This window comes from Tachypleus tridentatus, chromosome 8, assembly GCF_004210375.1.
Source record: "Tachypleus tridentatus isolate NWPU-2018 chromosome 8, ASM421037v1, whole genome shotgun sequence".
In the NCBI taxonomy this organism is placed as follows: domain Eukaryota; kingdom Metazoa; phylum Arthropoda; class Merostomata; order Xiphosura; family Limulidae; genus Tachypleus; species Tachypleus tridentatus.
This window is the reverse complement of record NC_134832.1, coordinates 128,622,456-128,642,928: the sequence shown is the minus strand read 5'-3', so window position 1 is coordinate 128,642,928 and position 20,473 is coordinate 128,622,456. Positions and strand designations below refer to the sequence as shown.

The following is a 20,473-nucleotide window of genomic DNA, read 5'->3' as shown; positions in this document are numbered from 1 at the left end:
TGACAAAAAAAGTTAGGGAATAAAGGAGGATGGATAGGAAGGAATTGCTATAGCTGGAGTAATGAAAGAAACCACAGTTAAGCGGGCCAGTAAGGATCAATCAGAATGATTTTACACGGAAGTAAGTATTATTATATAACTATGAAAAATTATTACATATTGTATGATAGAACATTCAAAGATATTCATGTGATGTTTTATTAGGTGGTTCGTTTGGATTATTTAGTGAAAATAATTCAACATACACTCCACATGATAATCCTAAAGTGGCTTATTATATCTTTAATTGAATTTACAAACCTGATCACTTGTAATCCGTGGTAAGTTGTTGTAGTCCCACGTAACCAATGACGTAATTTTAACACACTTCCAAAAACATTACTTATACAGGTTATGTAACTCAATACACACGACAGCAAACACACTGTCGTATTCAATTCTCTATCTTGAAAAATTTCTACAACCTCTACAGTTTTCTCTATTTGTGATATAGGTTTGAATGTGCGAGAGAAACGTACGTCTATTTCATATTTTACAGGTGTTCTACACCTAGTAAACTGAATTACAACATTAAAATTGTAGCTTACAAAAATATGAGTAGATATGTATTAATTTTTATTTGTGATACAAGGGTTTGTATGTGTTTTTCTTATATCAAAGCCACATCGGGCTATCTGCTGTGTCCACCGAGGGAAATGGAACCCTTGATTTTAGCGTTGTGTAGCGGGGGACCTGTGACACTACATATTTTCAATATCTAAGTTAGAGGAGAAAGACTGACTAATGAGAGCCTTAAGCGGGACAGCAGTAGGTTTGTGGACTTACAACGCTAATGTGCTAGATTCAGTTCCATGTGATTATCACAGCAAATAGTCTAATGTTTAGTTCTAAAATATATATACAAGCAAACAGTTTGAATTTTGAATTTTAACGCGGTCAGTCATTATGTACAATTTGTTTTGTGATAATAAAACTTTGAATTGTCCTTATATTTGGTAAAACATGGAGTGATGCTTCAAAAATATATGATAAAAACTTTTGTATAGTAAATGTGCGACAACAGTTATTTCTTCGTTGGCATTTCATATTTATATTTATTTATAATTTAGAAGGTGGCGGTTGTCGATAAATATGTAATAGGTTATTACTACTATATTCATGTACAGTTAACAATACTTGCGAAAGATACTGCGTTTTTATGTGTAATAAAATAAATTGTCATTTTCATTATTTCGATTTTTTGGTTCTAAAATTATTCTACTTTTAATGGTTATATTTTAACAGTTAAAGACTGAGACGTTATTGTTTTGAAAAAGTGTGATGATTCCATATTTTATTTTCAACTTACCCAGTTTTGTGAAGTTACACACGTTTTTAAAACCGGAAAATTTACTTTAAAATCCAGCCAATGGAAATCATATTTTCATATGACAAATAAAGAGCTCTGTTAGTGAAAGTGTTATAAATTTGTACAGTCTTTATAACTATATGATTTGTTTTTATCTTTAATCGCTTAAGTGTTTCATTATTTACGACGGTACTTCGTAGAAGGTTTACTGCTGAGTTTGTCTAGGCAACGGTGCAATGTATTCACATTTTATTCAGTGCAGGCCTAGTTTGGTTTACAACATATTTAGCGTGTATATTTCGATAACTAGGTCATCATTGGTTGGTAGATCAATCATACTGATAGAAACAAACCATTTGCGTGCTGGTGATCCTTTCAAATTTAAAATTATTTATCGTCACATTAGGGTAGAATAAGACCGAAAATTGTTATGAGGTGTTTGTTGTTTTGTTTAGTGATATTATTAGTGTTAAAAGTATTGTTATGTAATAATATCACTTTATAATGATTAGATATACACGAGCTAGTATTAGTTGCACTAGTAGTATTAATACTACTACGCATTATAATGATTGTGTATAAGTATTAGCAGTGTATTACTATTACGTGACTGATAACTATATCATGTAATTATAATATTAGTGGTAGTACTGATAATATCGATACCACTATTATAACGTGTTCTGTCGTTGGAAAGGTCGTTTTATTTGGTAAAAGTATTGACAAATCGAGCACGTGTAATGATAGCTGGTTAATTTTTTTTTCGATTATATTTGCTACAGGATATGTTCACTGGTAGGCCTAACCTTACAAACGTGTTAACAGAAACTTTTAAGAAAAAACACTCCTTACTTGCAAATGAAGCTTAAGTTATATATATGAAGTACTCCAGTTATTTATTTGAAAACGTGTAGACCGACTCATTAACATCTTGCTAGTTGAATTAGAGATTAACAGAATTACTAGCTTTCACTGTCTTAACTTACTAACTGATAGTGACACTAAATTAAAAACTCCATAATGAACTCATTAAGTATGGCATTTTTTATATTATAATCTTTTTATACATATTACAGGAAGCTTCTGAATTTTGTATCTTCATTATGGCATGATAAGCTCCCAATAGCAAACTAATATTTAAATATTAAAATTATATCTTACAATAAAACCATTATTAACATTAACGCTGTTCGTGTTAATAATGGCTTTATTATAAGTAGCCCACTGCTAGTACAGTGAGAAGTCTATGGATTAACAACACTAAAATCAGGGGTGGGATTCCCATAGGGGGGGCTAAGCAGGTAACTCTATGTGGCTTTGCTATATTGCTATAAGAAAAGACTTATTGTAAGTTAAGAGTAACACGTTTGGGGGGCATATTAATTTTTAAAACATACATAGTTACCAAACTTATTTCCTGGTCGTAATTAGTCTGTAGCATATCGTAGCATTTTTACCATATTTTGCAAATATATTTATACAATGCATTAGATTTAAAACAGTTGACTGAGTGTGTTGGTTGTTCATTATGCAGTTCTTTAACTATTGCTGGTTGTTTGTCATATAAGTTAAATTGAATTATAATCTGGGTTTCTTGTTTCTCTGGGTTGGATTGTACTGTTGTTCATGCATGTATATTTATAAAAGTATAAGTGTGGCATATAGATGGCTGAACTAAGTTTTATAAACATCTGTGTGCATATGAAATAAACCAAACTGACAAGATAATGTGGCTCTTCTGTAACTTTTTTTACCAACATGATTTTTGTTGTAGTGCATATTAATGCTAATAAGATAACATGGTAAATAAGGAAGAGGTAGGCCATTCAAAGTATTTCTTGTACACTCAATTTTAAGAAAATTAAACATTTAAACCTATCCTATACATTTCAAGAAATCATTGATTCTCTTCTTAAACAGTTGTAAAATTTATGAATTCATTGCTGTTAAGATCAACTCATTCCAAAAACCAATCACCTGTGTAAAACAGATAAAACATTTTAACTAGAGCTCAATTAGCCTATCTGTTCCAAATCTTAGTTCCTTATACTATTGTTTTCAGAATACAACATACCAAAATTGGCTATTTACCATATTGATCCACATAAAACATAGTAATCTTTTAATTAGAAGTTACTCCTTATCTTTTCCACATACAGAAGCCCTTCTATTTACAGAATTGTCATTTTATCCTGTTTCTGGACTTTTTTGTGGTAAATTAGTATTTGTTTTTAGATAAGGAAACCAAAACATAATTCGAAATGAAGTATGATAAGTGATTTAGAGTAAACTATTATTGTTAACTGATTTTCTACAAGTTTGTTAGTCCAGTTAAGTCTAAATTGGAACACTGTCATTGGTAAAGTGAACACGGATACTTGTTATTAGTATTATTTATGTCTGTGTAAATACACTTCCTAAAATTCTGTTAGCTTTACTACTAGCAACAAAGCATTGTTTTACTGGATTGATTGACTCATCCTCTACTATATTAAGATTCCTATCTTCAGTCAGTTTTAATGAGTGAATTCCAATTTATTTTAAATGTGTGATCAAAATTATGATAATCCAAATGCATTACCTTATAATACCTTTCAAATTCATCTTTCTCTAGATGTGATAATGCACTACTTTTTGGTAAAGAAACCTGTTATTGAACCCTCAACTGTACATGTTGATGAAGTATGTGTTAAAGAGATCCCAGTGATACAGATTATTTTGAAAATTATTGACTGATATCTATTTTATCTGCATTAGCACATCTTGTTGAAGGAATACTTTATAGTAGAATTATTAATTTAAAAAAAAAATTAAGTAATTCACAATTTAGTTTCATTAAGTAGAAATCAACCAAAAAGTGTCTACTGGCGATTATGACAAAACTTATCAAGGTTTACCAAGCCAAGAAATCTGTTTTCTTTGTGCCCTAGACATTGCCAAGACTTTTGATAATGTTAATCATACAGTTTTACTTTTTAAGCATAATCATTATGGTCTACAAGGTAAAATGTGTATGACATCATAATATCTTATTGGAAAAATATGCAATGTTTTACTTCATTTTATGGTATGAAGTCACATTTCTATAGTATTCATTGTGGAGTTCCTCAAGGCTAAATTATTCGCCCTCTCTTATTTATTATTTATGTTAAATATTTAATATCTGTATGTTCAAAAGATAATTGCTATCATTATGTTGATAATACAGCTTGTGAAAGAAGATTTTTTTTGCTATATGTTACAAAACAGCAAATTACGAGTTGCTTTCTATCAACACTGCTTATTGTAAATTGTGTGTTTTTAAATATTTATAAGTTGTAATAAAAGGTTATTTCACTGAAGAGGTTAATGCCAATTTGAACATGAATAGCAGTGCTTTATTCAGGGTCATTCAGTTAGAATTCTTGGAGTTATTATTCAAAACAATCTTAGATGGGAAAAATATATAAATAATTTCCAAAAACATTGTTGGTATTATATATATTGATATGGTGTCAGAAGGCCTTCCCACTTTGAGTACTTTATCAACTTTACTGTGCCATTTTTGTAGTCTTACTGATGTAAGTGTATTGAGGAATATATTTCATTGCATTAAGGCCAGTTTGGTTATTACGAGGGAGAGTCTTAAGACTAATGATTGTTCCATATAGAGCATCTGTGACTAGCAGTTTTAAATAGTATGGAGTTTTAAAAAAATATTAAACCTGTGTTTACTGATTTATTTGTATTACAGAGGATAGTATAATATTTAATCCTGGTATAAACTTGAAACTGCCTTTGCTGCATAATTCCACAAAGTAGTTCTGTTTGAGCTTTGAGTACTTTTGTAATTTGGCTTTATTCTAAATATAATTCTGTAAGATGATTTGTTAACTTCCAGTAGTGAGTTGTTTAAAGTAAAAAAATTCAATTATATATATATATATATATATATATATATTCTAATTACTCTGTATTTGGTTTAACATATCAGTAATTATTGTATATAGTTGTTTTTGTATTTCTGTAGTTACTTAATCCATTTTGGGTGTGGCTTTATGAATTAATAGGAAAAATAAAAAGTCATTTGTTGAATATTTCTGTAAACAATTCTGTGAAATTTGTCACGTTGAAATATCGTTATTCATTCATTCCCCAAATGTAAAACTGTATTACATGGGAGAATGAAACTTGATAAATTTCAAACTTGTCTGATACAGCATATGTTTTATATTTATTTCAAAACTTCTAATAACAAAATGATGATGAAGAGTGGGTGTTCTTTCACTGAGTACTCATGGTGTTATCTTAAAGAATTGCATGTTGTGGACTACGTATCGTAGTTATAATGAATGTTGTTTTATTATCATGAAAATATTTACTTTGTGGGTACTTTGTTTTGGGAAGCAGTTAAACACTGAAATTTATTTAATAAATGCAGTTGTACTTTTTGTGCATTTTTTTTTGTATTATATGTAGTTTGTCCATTTCTTTAGTTTTTTAATGTTTTATATATTTTTAAAATTAATTAAGTATAGAGATATTTGACAGGCTTAGTTGTAGAAGACAAAGTCTTCTAAGGAATTATGTTTATAAGGTTGATGACTAATAATATCTACTATTTTTATGAATTCTAAAGTTCAAAATCTTTTGAAATCAACATATGTAAAATGTTATATTTACCATGAAAACATGTAACAAAGTTTATGTTATTGACTTTCCTTGTCTATGTCTTCAAGGATGTTGTACATATTGTTTGGATTTTTTAAATATCATGAATTGGTTTATGTTAAAATATGATACATTTCTTGAATTAAGGTCAAGAATCAGTATATAAAAATGTATAATTTTTTGTATGACGTTTGTGATTTGGTGTTTGTTTATGGTGAAATTTAACACTTATAGGTCCATCAGAAGTTGATAAAAATCTGATACAGTTACTAATTTTTATTAACAGTTTTATTATAAAGATGTGTATAAAATTATATAAAGATAACAAAATAATGTTTTTAAAGTTGCAACTTTTAACTTGTAACCTGTTTCTCTCTAGTCTAATTACAAGCTCTGATAAAAATATAAAGGTGAAGCTGTGATGGAACCAAAGAAGTGTTACAGATGAAAGTTGAACCCTTTTCAGAAAAGGAGCAGTGTGCTTTATTGGATACCAAGATGATTAAAAATGAAGATGAAACTTCAGCTAGTAGTAAGTATATATCTTTAGAATTTACTTGTGTTTTTCTCAGTACAGTCAGTATGAAAGCCACTTGATTTACTTGAATAGTATGGCTAAATTTTTCATCACAGATTGAAAATTTACTATTTCTTGATAACAGTTTACATTTTCATACAGAATAGATTCAATCCTTTCACATCCTCCTTAGTGACTTGCATGACACAAGCATTAATCTGATTTCTGCCTAAGAATAATGTTTAATGTAAACTGTGCTAGAGCATGATGGTATCATCATATAATAATAGCCTTCCACCAATAGGAGGAGACACAATTTCCTTGTGCAGTAACTCCCATTACGAACTTGTATTTAAGATAACTTCATTGTTTTCCTTGGTACTGTCTACTAGAATGTGTTTTTAAATGTGTCAATTATTTGAAGTTTGAAGTAGTTTCTGAAACTTACCTTTTATACAAGTTTTGATGGTGTATTTTATAAATATAGAATAACATAATAATAGTTTTATTTTCCTGCTCATCCATTATGAATTGTCTTATGATGAAAACTTCCACTACATTCTTTGAAAGTGACAATGTTCATGTGTCTTTTGTAGCTACTAAGGGTTTATTGTCTGTGGAGAACTTTGTAGCCATTGTTCATCATGCAGTATTTTCCTTCATGCACACTGGTTTCCTTCTCACACATTTGGACGTAATAAGGATAGTGATGTGTATTACATTCACCTTAAGAATGTTGATACTAGATCTGAGGTTGGAGACAACTACTTCCATTCTGGGAACAACATTTTCTGGACAAAGGTGAAGATTTATTTTCTCTCTAAAATCTATTCTATAGCAATTTACAAGAACAATATTTGTATTCACTGGCTTCAATGTGGTCTCACTTAGAGGGCTCAAAGATTGTGAGGTCTCCTGTTCTACCCCAAACAAAGGACTCAGTCCAGCTTGAACTTTGTTAGATTTTTTTGGAGTATTTGCTGCAGTGTCCACCACTTACTGTTGATTGTCCTAGACTTGCTGAAATGATGGCAGTTTATAGTAACTTTTATGTATTTGCTGTTTGGTAAAATATGGACCTCTCCTTTGTCAGCATCATATTTGTCCAAAACAAAGCCAAACATTTGCTTTTCCTAACCTGGATGATGTGCAGGTGGGACCATCAGTATGTGCTGTTGTGTGTATGTAATGGGTGGACCAACAGTAGGAAATACCCAATGGGTGGCTCTTGATAGCCCTAACCTCTCACTGGAAATCTGATTGGATGTATTACAGTGCTGTGATATGTGGGCCATGGATTAACCCCATGGTTGCATATATTCTAATGATGTGGACTGTCTGAGTGGGTCAGTCCATATTAGAGATAGCCATTACAGCTTTCACTGTGGACTTTCTTGTGTCTGTTACAATATCACACATGGTTACCTCTCTGTTAGTTGAGGATATTCCTGTGTGATATACACCCTTTTGTTGCCTTATGACTTTACTGGGAAGACTTTCAGTGAACTTGTTCATGAGTATGCCTTTCTAATATTCAATATCATTGTTAGGTAGGTATTCCCATGCATAGGAAACCATTTTCTTAGTGCTCATTTTCTTCCAAGCCTTCAACTAAACCCATTGGAACATCCAGTTCACCACAGGGTTGAATTGGGGACAAAGATTGTTGGTGATTGCTGCTCCTTGTACTGATGTACAGTGGAAACATGGGCAGGACCTTCCAAGTTTAGTATCAGGCATTGGACAACTTGTTCCTGTCTCTATCCACTTCAAGTGGCGATCTTCCTGAACACTTTAAGAATGTGAAGATGCAGGTTCAAAGTGGTAATTACTCTAAGGGACTCCAATACTTGAACAAATACTCAGCCCTTGGTCCAGCAGAGGGTAAAGAGCTATATTCTGGAATTCATTGTATAGTTCTTTATGACTTCGGGTGTTATTACATGTCATGTTTGCTGTCACAGGGTTCTTTTGGCTTATTGTAGAATTTGTCATGGTCCTTACCTATGGTTGGCTTCTATCTCTCATACTGTAGAAACAGTCCTAGTTAGCTGAGATTTTTCATTAGAACCATACACAGTCCTTAACTTGTTATCAGTGGTTGTGACCAGAGTTGAGGCTGTCATAGTCTGCTTTAATTGGCCTGTTAGTTTTGTAGAAATCTCCCAAGTGCACTTGACTCAATGAGTGCCAGTTCATTTTGACTTTGATCAATTGCTGCTTCTCTTGTGCAAAGACTGTAAGATGATTGATGTCTTAGACTTTCAGTCATTGAATACATTCTTTGGTCATAACACTAAATTGTGTTTCTTTGTATCAGTTTTGTAGTATTATCAGGTGAACTTACTTCAATGCAAGTATGAAATAGGAAATATGTTTACTTTGTGTTGTGTTATGGTTTCAGTATACTTACTACTGCTTGATGGAATATTTATAAAAAATTGTAATGTTTTATACTGTTAAAGATTAAAAATTTTGAAGCTATGATTTGCTACAGTGTAACTAAATTTTCCATCATTACACACATACTGTATGACCAACTCTGTACCCCTTGAGGTGGATTCTCGTACATGGTGAGGGGACCACCCAGAGAAAGTTCTGTACTCTCAGTTTACCTCTTCTTGAATCTAAACATTCACCCATATGTTGGTCATGCATGATGACCTGTGAATATGAGGAGTGATCCTGTTGGTTGATGGGTCCAACTGAATGCACCACTTTGGCCTTGAATTCATGTAGATGGGCAGCCTTGGGGTGGCACCTCCAGGGTCAGTTGGCTGGTCCACTTGGGCTAGGGACAACTGAGTACCAGTGTTGGACATTCTCAGTGGGTGTGGGGCACTGTATCTGATGCTGGTGTTCGGGAATATTGTTCACAAAACCCTGGCATTGCTGCAGTGTTCTTGTTTGGTATTGTAGTGTGTTCCCTTATAAGGCTCCATGGTAGGTGGGGTCAGTGGACACTGAAATGTATTGCGTTTATTATGAATACCCCATTAATAAAAAAAATAAGTAAAAATGAAAAAGAAAAGAGAAACAAAAATTATCAGAAAGCGTCCACTCATGGACGAATCTGTTGAACAGTCACTGTCACTGTCAAATTTTGTACCTCAATTTCTAATTATGCATTCCTCATTCAGAAACCCTTAGAACAAATGTCTTTTTTTTCCTTTTTTTTTCAAAAGGGATTCATGTGGCTTGCTGGCTCCCCTAAGTCAGTAAAGAAGTTATGCTCTGCAAGGCCAGATTATTTATTACATACAATAGGTGGTACAGTGCCTAGGGCCTACAAAAACTAAGGGTCATGAAATTTTTCCTTAAAAGTTATTCTAAGAGGCCAAGCAATAATAAGCATAAATACATGAAATACACATTTTACTGTAAAAACTTTATTACATCTTTAAGTTATATGATAGATTCACACAAATATGCAGGTGATATCTAACCACAGTGTATTAACACATAAAAATGAAGTATACATTATGTGCATATAAATACTTAAATTTCAAACCAGTATTTATAACTTATATATCATTAATTTATCTAACTTTTGGTTCAATTTATATAGCTGGTAGGGCCTATGAACAGAAGGTGCCTAGGCTGTATGATCGTCTTGATCTGGCACTGATGCTCTTGAATGATGTTCACCACAACATACCAAACTCAATTTGAAATTGAAGGCCATTGAGGATATATCCTTTGAGGTTACTTCACACGTAACTTTGAATTCTTCTTGAGGAGTTATAGTTGACGAGGATTTAAAGAATATTCCCGAGTCAGAGATTCTTGCTGGATTCTCCAGCCAAGGTGTTTCTGCAGTGCACTGAATCTCCACCCACAAATACAGAATTGTGATGCCACGTTTCTTTAATGTTCTTGTTGTGGTAGTAAAGACCACAACACCTACAAATGCAAACTAGAACCATGCCGTGCTAACTGTGGTGGTTAACACCCCTCTGATTTTATTTCTAACCCTAAGTGGGTGGAGTAAAATGAGGTGCAATGCTTGAAGAGTATAAGTTATTGCCCCCTACTCCATTTCAGACATGTGCTGCTGCACTCCATTCCACTACCACAATAAGAGTGCAGATAGACCTCTCCATGCCTTTATCACAGTTGTTTGCAAAAATCTGAGAGTGTTTTTGCCCTCCATGGTTAAAAGAGTTGACGAATCTACATCTTCTTCTATCTCTGTCCTTACCACTCCTTCCAGTGACTGTTTGGGTCCACTTCTTTTAGCTTTGGGTTTGGGTGTTTCCTCTGATCCATCCTCTACTGCAGCCCTGAGATGCAAAAAGATCATTTATGCTTTGTAACTGGAATCTTTGTCCATAGACAGGATCCATGGAGGCTGATAGACCTTCATCCAATAATGAAAAAAAAATTGGTGGAAAACAAAAGGGCTCCCTGCCCCATTCTTCTCCATATAAATAAAAATAGCCACTTTGATACAGTTGAACTGCTAAGGTTTTCATTCGAATATAGATGACATTTAGGATTTGATTGATTTTTACCATCCTGTGTGTCTTTCCCTACAGTGTAGCCACATTGGTCACAGTTTTTTAACTCATCGTTTACTTTCATATGAGACTGATGCAGCAATGTGTGATCTGTGACACTCAAGTCAAAATAGCCCATATTTTACTGCATGGTGCCATTTTAGACATATTTTTACCATTGATTCACCCCCTGACATTGGACAGTGATATTGGCGATAGCGATACTGTACACCTTAGTTGTGTTTTTAAATTTTTAAGAGACATTGGCTTTTTTAAATCTATTTTAAATTTTTATTTTGACAATTGTACTTTATTTTGTTTTAATATGATTTCTTTTCATGAGAATGAATTACTACCAGATATGGGAGAATGTTTTGTTCTCTGCACCTGGCTACTTGTGCAGCAATAATTTCCGACCTCACCTAAAAACATGCATTAGCCCACTCGTATACATTTTGCACATTTCTTAACCATCCATCACAGCATGTTGGTATTAATCTCAACACTGAAGGTTATTGTAGTGTTAGTATATTACCTTTCCTGTCCTAATGCTCAGCATCTGGTGTTTAGTTTATATTTTATTACAGCAATATATGGTTCCATCCATCCTCATTCATTACAACACTGAATGTTGATGTAGTGTATGTACATTACCTTTCTTGTCCTAGTGCTTAGCATTTGGTGATATCTGTTAATAATTTACTTTGATATTTTCCATTGTCTTCTTCCATCAGAATGTGTGTGTGTATTTTGGCTCAAAGCAATTTACAGATAAATGTGCCTAATCTTTTTCATATATATATTTGTGATGAATATGAATATAAAACAGATCTTTAACACTATAATACCTTTTCAACCTCCTTCTCACAATCAGGTGTAATATAGATTCAGGATTACAAACAGAGAAGTCTGATTGTGATAGGAAAGAAGGGCTCATGCAAATTGTCTGGTGTTTGAATGGTATGTAGTACAAAGGTGAAAAACTGTAAAATTGTGTTCAAGTAATGAAAGTGATTCCCTTCATCAGGGTCATTCAAACTAAAAGTCATATGGCTGTTGATAGATTGAGAATGAGTCAGCATGAAAACTCTTACAGTACTATAAAGAAAAGTATATCAGTTTTAAAGGAACATAAAATCTTCCTGGTTTCTCTCAGCAGAAAATGATAATGTTTCACTCTTAAAACACAACTTGGATACTTAGTAGAAACTTGTAATGTGTGAATAAATTGATTATATTTGTGTACCTGAGTTTCTGTATTGTCCTTTGATCTTCATGTTTGAGATTATTCCATGTATAATATTTTCATAACCTTCACTTAACTGATTATAGATAATTTTAATTATGGATATTAGTGCACTTGCATACCAGAAAGTAAATTGTACAAGAGGTTTGTTCTGCTAAATGTATTGTGTGGATTTTAATTATTATTTAATGAACCATAGGGTGTATTCATTCTTTTCATAGACAAATCTGCATTGTTTATACTTTTAGCAACAGGAGAAACTGATTCCTTAGAAGAAATATCTTCACATAAAAGTTTGAAATTTGGTGTTGGAAAAGAGGAGCAAGAAGAGAACTATGATGTAGCAGTAGAGAACACAGAGGTAATATTTAGATTAATACATTTCTTAAAGTGATTATGTAGTTGAAATGATGTATTTATGAACTTCATTTCACTAGCCTAATCAGCAGTCAGGTGTTTGTAATCACAGTTTGAAGAAATGAACTACAACTTTATTACACTGTTCTCGTTGTATAATTAATGCTAACAGCGTATTTATGTTACACTGTTTTTATTGTAGCATTAAAGTTAGCTGCCCACAAATTGTACACTATTCTTGAATAATTAATGTTAGCTGTCTGCAAATTGTACACTATTCTCATATAATTACTGTTAGCCATCTGTAGATATTACACTGTATTGTATCATAAATGTTCATCATCCATGGATGTTAAACTGTTTGTATTGTATCATTAATATTAGCCATTCATAGATGTTACACTGTTTGTATTGTATTGTTAATGTTAGCAAGGCTTAGTTGTGTAATTCAAATTGGTTATTTGATTATTTTTATTTACATAATTATCCCACATAATTACATTTGTCTTAATATTACAGTGTCTAAATACACCTGTAAAGAAATAAAATTAAATGAAAAGTCTTTTAGCTTTGAGTGTAAAAATAACTAATGTGTAATTGTGAGACATTCTTTTTATGTATTATGTTGTAGTAAATAAAAATGTTATGCAATATTCATATTCTCTGCCAGTTTTTCACAAGTTCCTTAAGTTGGTGAGCTATATGCTCATGACTGTATATCTCGGTATTTAAAGAAATACTATTTGTAGTTTGTATTGTGTCACAACTGTTTTACCCGTTACATTTAGGATAGTGAGGCATGAAACAGTTGTATCAAGCTTTAGAACAGTGACCGTGGCTTACAATGAAATGTGAGGTAATTTTTTCTTTTATAGAATGTCATAATAAAAGTAATCAGGTTGTCTTTTAAAAATATATATTCCAATACTTTATTGGACTTTTGTTTGAGAACACATACTGTTTTGTTGGTTTATTATTAACTTTGAGGGCTGATGTTAACTTTTAATCAATATTTGTGTGAGGTAGATGCATATCAGATTAAGGGCCTAAGAGGACTGGGGCTGAAGATTTCCAGTAGGCTTACTCACAGTAGTTTATAATACAACAAATAAATAAAATGACCATTCAGGTTCAAGCTTTACCCAGCTATTTTGAAATTATTAATATTTCAGGAAGTGCCAATATCTATTAACAACAACTAACCTGATAAATGTATTACAGAAGACAAATTATACAATTCAGTTTAAAGTTTTTAATCACAGCCAGGCATGGTTACAGAATTCTTTGACGGGCAGAGTTCAGACTGTAACAGGCCAAACCTATAAGTACAATAATGCATTTCTGATTTTAAAATGTATATTTGTGATTTAACAACATGAAATGGATGCAGAAGTGTTGCAGAGAAAACTTGCTTGTTTGATCAAACAATCAATATTGAGAATACAGGTTTTCATAACAAATTTATTTTATATTTCCACTTATTATACTACTAAATGCTGTAGTATTTTTAGGGTTGTACTTGACAATTCATGTGTGTGAGGGAGTTTCGTGTGTGCATAAGGATGATTTCAAAACATTGTTCCTGAATATTTTATTACTTAATATATACAAAGTACACAAACACAGAAATCCATATATTAATTTTAGGAAATGCATATTTTTTATTCAAAATATTTGCATAGAAATGCCATGTTTTTTTACAATAGTTTTATATTTCATTTCCTAAAATATCACATACAATTAGACTGAGAATGATAATAATTCATGTTCTTGCATAATTTTGTTTTGCATAAATAACTGAAGTAAAACAGTTCAACATACACATTGAAATAATTAAATATTTTACATTTTTCATTAAATGAGTGTTGTTCTAATATAACCATTTGTGTCAAGCATCTTCAGATTGAGGAATCTGTCCAATTAAACAAACACTTGATGGCTAAAAGTCAATTCAGAAGTGTATTCAGCATCATAATAGTTTTTGGTTTCCTGCCAAAGTAAAAATGATGAATGTTAAAGTTTCTTCACACCTTTGGGAAGTGGGTATTATAGCTCTCAGTACCTCTACAAAGTCATTTTGCCTCTGCTTTAGGTGTAGGATTTCCTGGCAAAGAGAAAATGGTGTAATGAAGTTTATATAATGAGTTTTTTTAATTTTTATTATGTTTATTTTCTGAGATTTTAGGCAAATCCAAAATATGTTGCATATATTTGGTAATTTGCATAAAAAAGGATGTATTTCCAGGACCCCCCTTCATTGTATCCACTAGTGACAGAAACATGTTCAAAGACATTACATAGCTTTTGTAAGCAAGACAGATATCATCATATTTGTGCCACTTGCAGTTCTAGTAATTCAATAATAATATTTATGTTTGAGGAATCTCTCAAATTGTGTATATTGTTCAGTAATGTTTTTTTGTGTAATAAATCTAGGCCTATTCCAAATGACTAGGGTCACAGATTTTTTTCAGATTTATTTAAACCCTGAACCCTCAGTTAATTCAGGATTGTGTATAATTTCTAATGCTTGTCTTTTTCCTTTCTTTTTTTCAATGCATTGGGCCTCTTGTTTCAGTGAGCCTGCAGTTGCAGCTCCACCAGTCCCCACTTTAATCCAACCCTAGGTACATGACAAACAAATATTATGTTTAAAACTTTTCCAACTAAAGACTTCTTGTGTATTTGTGTGCTGAACAGATCAATTAATAATCCTACTAACAGTAGCTAAGATTCAAAATTATCTTTGCCAATTATTACAGGTCTTCCATGAGAGCTCTAACCCCTGTCTTGCTGAATACTTCTCTTTTAAATTCATATGTACAGATCACCCTTGAAACTAGCCTTCCTACTGAACAGTTGGTGAACATTTAAAGAAACATGACTGTACAAACCACCCTCTCCCATTACCTTAGAAACTAGCTTTCCTACTGGGCATTTAGTATGTAATTTTGTGATAAACTTTAAAGAAACAATCAATACTGTACAGCTTCTCAATGAAATTAGCTTTCCTGCTAGTGTGTAGTACATAATTTTGTAATGAATATTAAACAGTGGAAGTCTACAATTTAAGTAATCAAAGAAATTTGTTACCTAAACTTTAACTATTTGCTGTCATAACAACATGAAAACTTAATTTTGTGTGATTGGAATTTTTTTGTAATCAGTATTAATAAACAGTTGACACTAGAGGATATCTTCTACCTTGTTAGTATGAAGTTAGAAGGGACACAAGAAAACGTAAAGCACTGAACATTTACTATCAGTTTTTTGGATTTAGCTTATTTTTGCTATGTTTATCCTGCATAAAATGGTGTTAATTTATGTACTTTACATAAGATACATGTTCATAATAAAATTAACTCCATCAAAATAAAATGCTGCTTCAAAGGTAGATTAATGTAATCTTTTCCAGAATTATAGCCAGTTTCAAGTTGATGATATTAAAGATAAACAGCAAGATGGTTAAATCTGTTTGACTTTCTCTTTGTAGTTATAAGAAGAGAAGATTTTTTTTAGTTGGAATTTGTCACATACCATCTGATGAAATTAATGACAGACTCCACAGTGAGGTAAAAAATTCAGTTGTTGATGGGGTTATAATTATGGGAAGATTTTAATTTTAGGCATATAGAGAGGGAAATGTTAGAGTCAAACCATGGGAGGAAGTAGGGTTGTAGAAATTGTTCAGAATGGCTTTCCTCAATAACTATTAAGGTAAATTGTTTGTAACAATGCTGTTTTAGATTTAGTTTTAACTCCTGATAATAAAGTGGTTGATAAAGCAGAGATGGGGGAACATTTGGTTGCAAGTTACTATTACCTTATTAGATTTGATATTTTACTGCATATGAAGATAAAGAATAATGAGAATTTGGCTCTGGATTAAAAAAAAAATTGTAAAGATCAGACAAGCATTTTCTAATTTTGAATGGAGAACTGGATTAATTAGAAATACTGGTGAAATATTGAAAAGTTTTAAAATCCTAAATTTTCAAGATAGGCATGCATTTTATAGATAAAAAAATGTCCGCAAGTCAAAACTAGGTTGGCTCAAAAAGGGAATAAAGGATAAGATTAGAGGAGAGAATTATATATACTAGCAGAACCTCTACCCACAGGGACTCTGTTTGTGTGAGTAATTACTTATGGTAGTATTCATACCTTATTCAAAAAATTTAGAAGAAAAATGAACATTTTCTAAGAAAAGGACTTTTCTCAGAAGTACCGTATGAGAAAAGTGTTTGGATTGTGCTATTTAATCATACAAAACTCATAACATTAAAATGATTCAGGTGACATAATTCACACTTTTAATAAATTTTACTCTTATGTTTTTATTTTAAAAGTGGTACTTTTATTAAATAAATAACTTTAATTTTTTATTTTTTTACATAACTCTTGTACTCCATCAATAAAGATATAATCCAACCTTCACTTCCAGTTCTTGTAAAAGTCATGTTATAGATATGAGTACAGTTCCTGTAAATAAAAGTATTCTATTATAAAGAAATGGTTGTTTTACATAATATAATTCTTTTTGTAATTGTCTGAATCTTGAATTGTGAAATTTTGTATGGATATTTGTATGTGATGTCATTCAATAGAAAACACGAGTTTTAGTTACATATATACATTCTAATATACACATTACATCCATTATAATGAGATAAAAAGTCTACATTGACTGCAATGATGGGAGGTTTGTAAAAGGACAAGTGAGTTGGCTAAACTGTAAGTTAGGAAATAAAAACAAATACACAAAAAAAGGTTAGCTGAAAATGAAAATACTAATAGTAAGGATTATTTCAAATACATTAAGGGTAAGCAAAATGGTAGGATGAGAGAAGGGCTTGTGAGAGATGATAAAGGAATGCTAATCTCTGATGATTATACAAATGATGGGTTATTAAATTCCCCTTTTTCAGTTTTTTGTAATGAAATTTTAAGTAATATTCCTCATTCTGAATAGCTACTAGATGGAAACAAGATGATAACATTAATTTTGGACTTGTTAATTAAACATTTTGAAGTTTAAATAATGATAAAGCTCCTGAGCCAGATAATAGATTTTGACAGAGGTTAAGGATTGGATAAATAAGTTAGTTGCTGTTAGTTTTTCTAAGTTCTTTAACAGCTGACAGGTGCCAGAAAATTGCAAGCTGACTAATATTTCTCCTCTTTTACATAGGAGGTGACAAAACTATCCCATTAATTTTAAGCCATTTAGTCTTACATCAATTTTAGGGAAACATTTTTAAAAGTCTGATAAAAGGTGTTATGCAGAGCTAATTAATAAAGTTTAAAATTTTATTAGATAGCATAAGTTCGTTTGGACAGGTTATTTCTTGGGGGTGGGGTGAGGGAGCAGACCTGGATTTGGTGTTTCAGGATTTTTACATATAATACTTGTTAAAAAAGTTATCTCTATAGGTATGGAGGATAGGTTGGCTCGTTGGATAGAAAACTCGCTAGACAGAAGAAAATAGAGGATTGTTATAAATGACATTCAGTTAGACTGGATTAATTTTGGAAGTGTTGTACCTCAGAACTCATTGTTAGGATAATTGCTGCTTTTATATTTGCATCATCAACACAGATGAAGGAGAGAGCAGTATGTTATATAAATTTCCTGGTGACAACAAAGTGTTTTGGTATTTCTGATTGAGGAGGATGCTGTTACTTTACCAAATGATTTGGATTATTTATTGAATTGGGCAAATAAATGACAGATGACATTTAATTATAATAAATGCAAAATAGTACATGTGGGATATCACAATTTGAATTATGAGTATAATATTTATGGGAACAACCTTAATAATGGCATTTTGACTGATAAAGATCTTGGTGTTGTGGTTGATCAGTCTCTTGTGTCATCCAAACATTGTTTTGTTGCTAGTAGCAGGGCAAATTGGATTTTAGATTGTAATTACAGAAGTAGTGAATACAAATCTTAAAGATTAAAAAAAAGGGTTATAATGTCATTATATAGGTCATTGGTTAAGTTGCATTCAGAATACTGTGTTTAGTGTATGGCTCCTTACCCTTGAAGGAGGGCTAGTAGGATGATATCTGGGATGGAAAAGGACATAGCAATGTATGAATTAGTTATTGCACAAGTTAAATGAATTACAATGCAGGCTGAGTGTATATATTATTATATAACACTGTACTCTTAGTAATGTGTAGTATTTAATATAAGCTGCTTATGAGAGCAGCTGTAAAAGCCACAGTAAAAATCAGAGGTATTATTTGATATTTTTTCATCTATTTACTTCTGTTTAATAATTGAATAATTCCACAATAATGAGTTATTGTTTCACTGTACACTAGAAACAAGGTACATGGTTGTACACATCACACTCAGTGTGAATGTCAGTAATGGGATTTCTTGCATTTCTTTTCTTTTTGTAAAAACTGGTACTTTTGGTAATAGTACATATATATACTGATAATAAGAGATACATGAACCCTTAAAGTTTTATATTATCCCTGAATCAGAGCTGTATGGTTTACATATCATCAGTGGTCTTTCAGACATGGTTTAATCATTTTTATCCCATTCACTGCATCTTTGTCCATTTCATAGAATAAGGTGAATTTGTGTGATACTTTTCCCTAAATGTTTGAGTCCTTGATTTTGTCATTGCTTCTAAAATCTCTATAGGTTATATGTCATCAACATTCTTTCCAGGTTCCTAATTTTGATATATCAGTGATTCTCCATGTCTTATTTCATCCACTTTTTGAACCTTTAGCATCCTACTCACTGTATCATCTTTTGATTAAGACTTACTGTTGGCTAGTGGACAGTGACATTCAAATGCATTCATAGTTCATGTTCATGGGACTCTTTGCTATTCCACTTATGTTCTGTTGTATTCTGATTGGTCCTATTTTCTTTAAAATTCAGTAGCTAGAGAACAGGATAAGACTTTTTCAGCTATTTATTTTCCTTCTACTTCTTATTTCTATGAATGCTTGGATCCAGATTAACTTTTATTTCTGATTCAGGCTCTTTGATGCTGTGTTGGATGTATTAAAGGGTTTCTGTACTCTCATCATGATTTGTTTAACCACTGAGATCCTACGGTGTCAAATGACTTATCTTCTGTAACTTTGAAAGATTAGGTTAATCAATAGATGTGTATTGTTTATTCTGGGCTTTCATTGAAGGAATAGAGACTTCTTCAGGTTTCATTTCATCAAGTTCACCATATCTTGATGTGCTTGGCAGCTTGGTTACATCATCCACTGGAGAAGATTGTACAAGATGCTATGGTGAACAGCTTATTACATGTATGCCTCATTATTTACATAATTTAGCAGTTGCCTCCATGAAAGATTTTAGGCTACCTGTCATGACTATTCTTATCATCCTGGCTCATTTGTAAAAAAGGTGAGTGATTTTATTCTTTTTCAGGATCTCTCTTGCTATTTTCATCTGGATTACATCCTGGGGCAGGTGTTGCCTGGTCAGGTATGCTTGTTCCAAAATCCACACTAGCTACAAGTAGACCAATCTGTTGAGATTGGATGTTTCATAAGATCACCTTGTGTGCTTTCCTAATGGTATACAAGTACAACTAAAGCTTAAGAAGATTTTGTTCATTCCTGCTAACCCCAAGATTGAATAAATCAAGGTTAATTTTCTTTTCTAAATATGGAATGTGGTTCACCTATTGCACTGTTCCCAGAGCATTGTTCCTCAGGGCTCTCCAACATGAATATTCATCTCGTTTTTCTTAATGGGGCATGGGATTCCATGCTACTCTTGGTTTTCAGTAATTGGAGTAATGGACAGAGGCCTCCTTAGTAATGCTTGTACTCATTATTCCACTCTCAGGAGCAGA

General features: G+C 32.0%; 1 pseudogene across 1 annotated transcript in view; it reads left to right on the top strand.

The window, feature by feature from the left end:
* The first annotated feature begins 713 nt into the window (after positions 1-713).
* The window catches only part of LOC143223469 (uncharacterized), a 41,873-nt pseudogene continuing 22,113 nt past the window's right edge, over positions 714-20,473 (top strand). The window contains exons 1-3 of the transcript XR_013012923.1: positions 714-811; positions 6,378-6,530; positions 12,509-12,621. The product of XR_013012923.1 is annotated as an uncharacterized LOC143223469 (transcript). The remainder of the gene's footprint in view (positions 812-6,377; positions 6,531-12,508; positions 12,622-20,473) is intronic.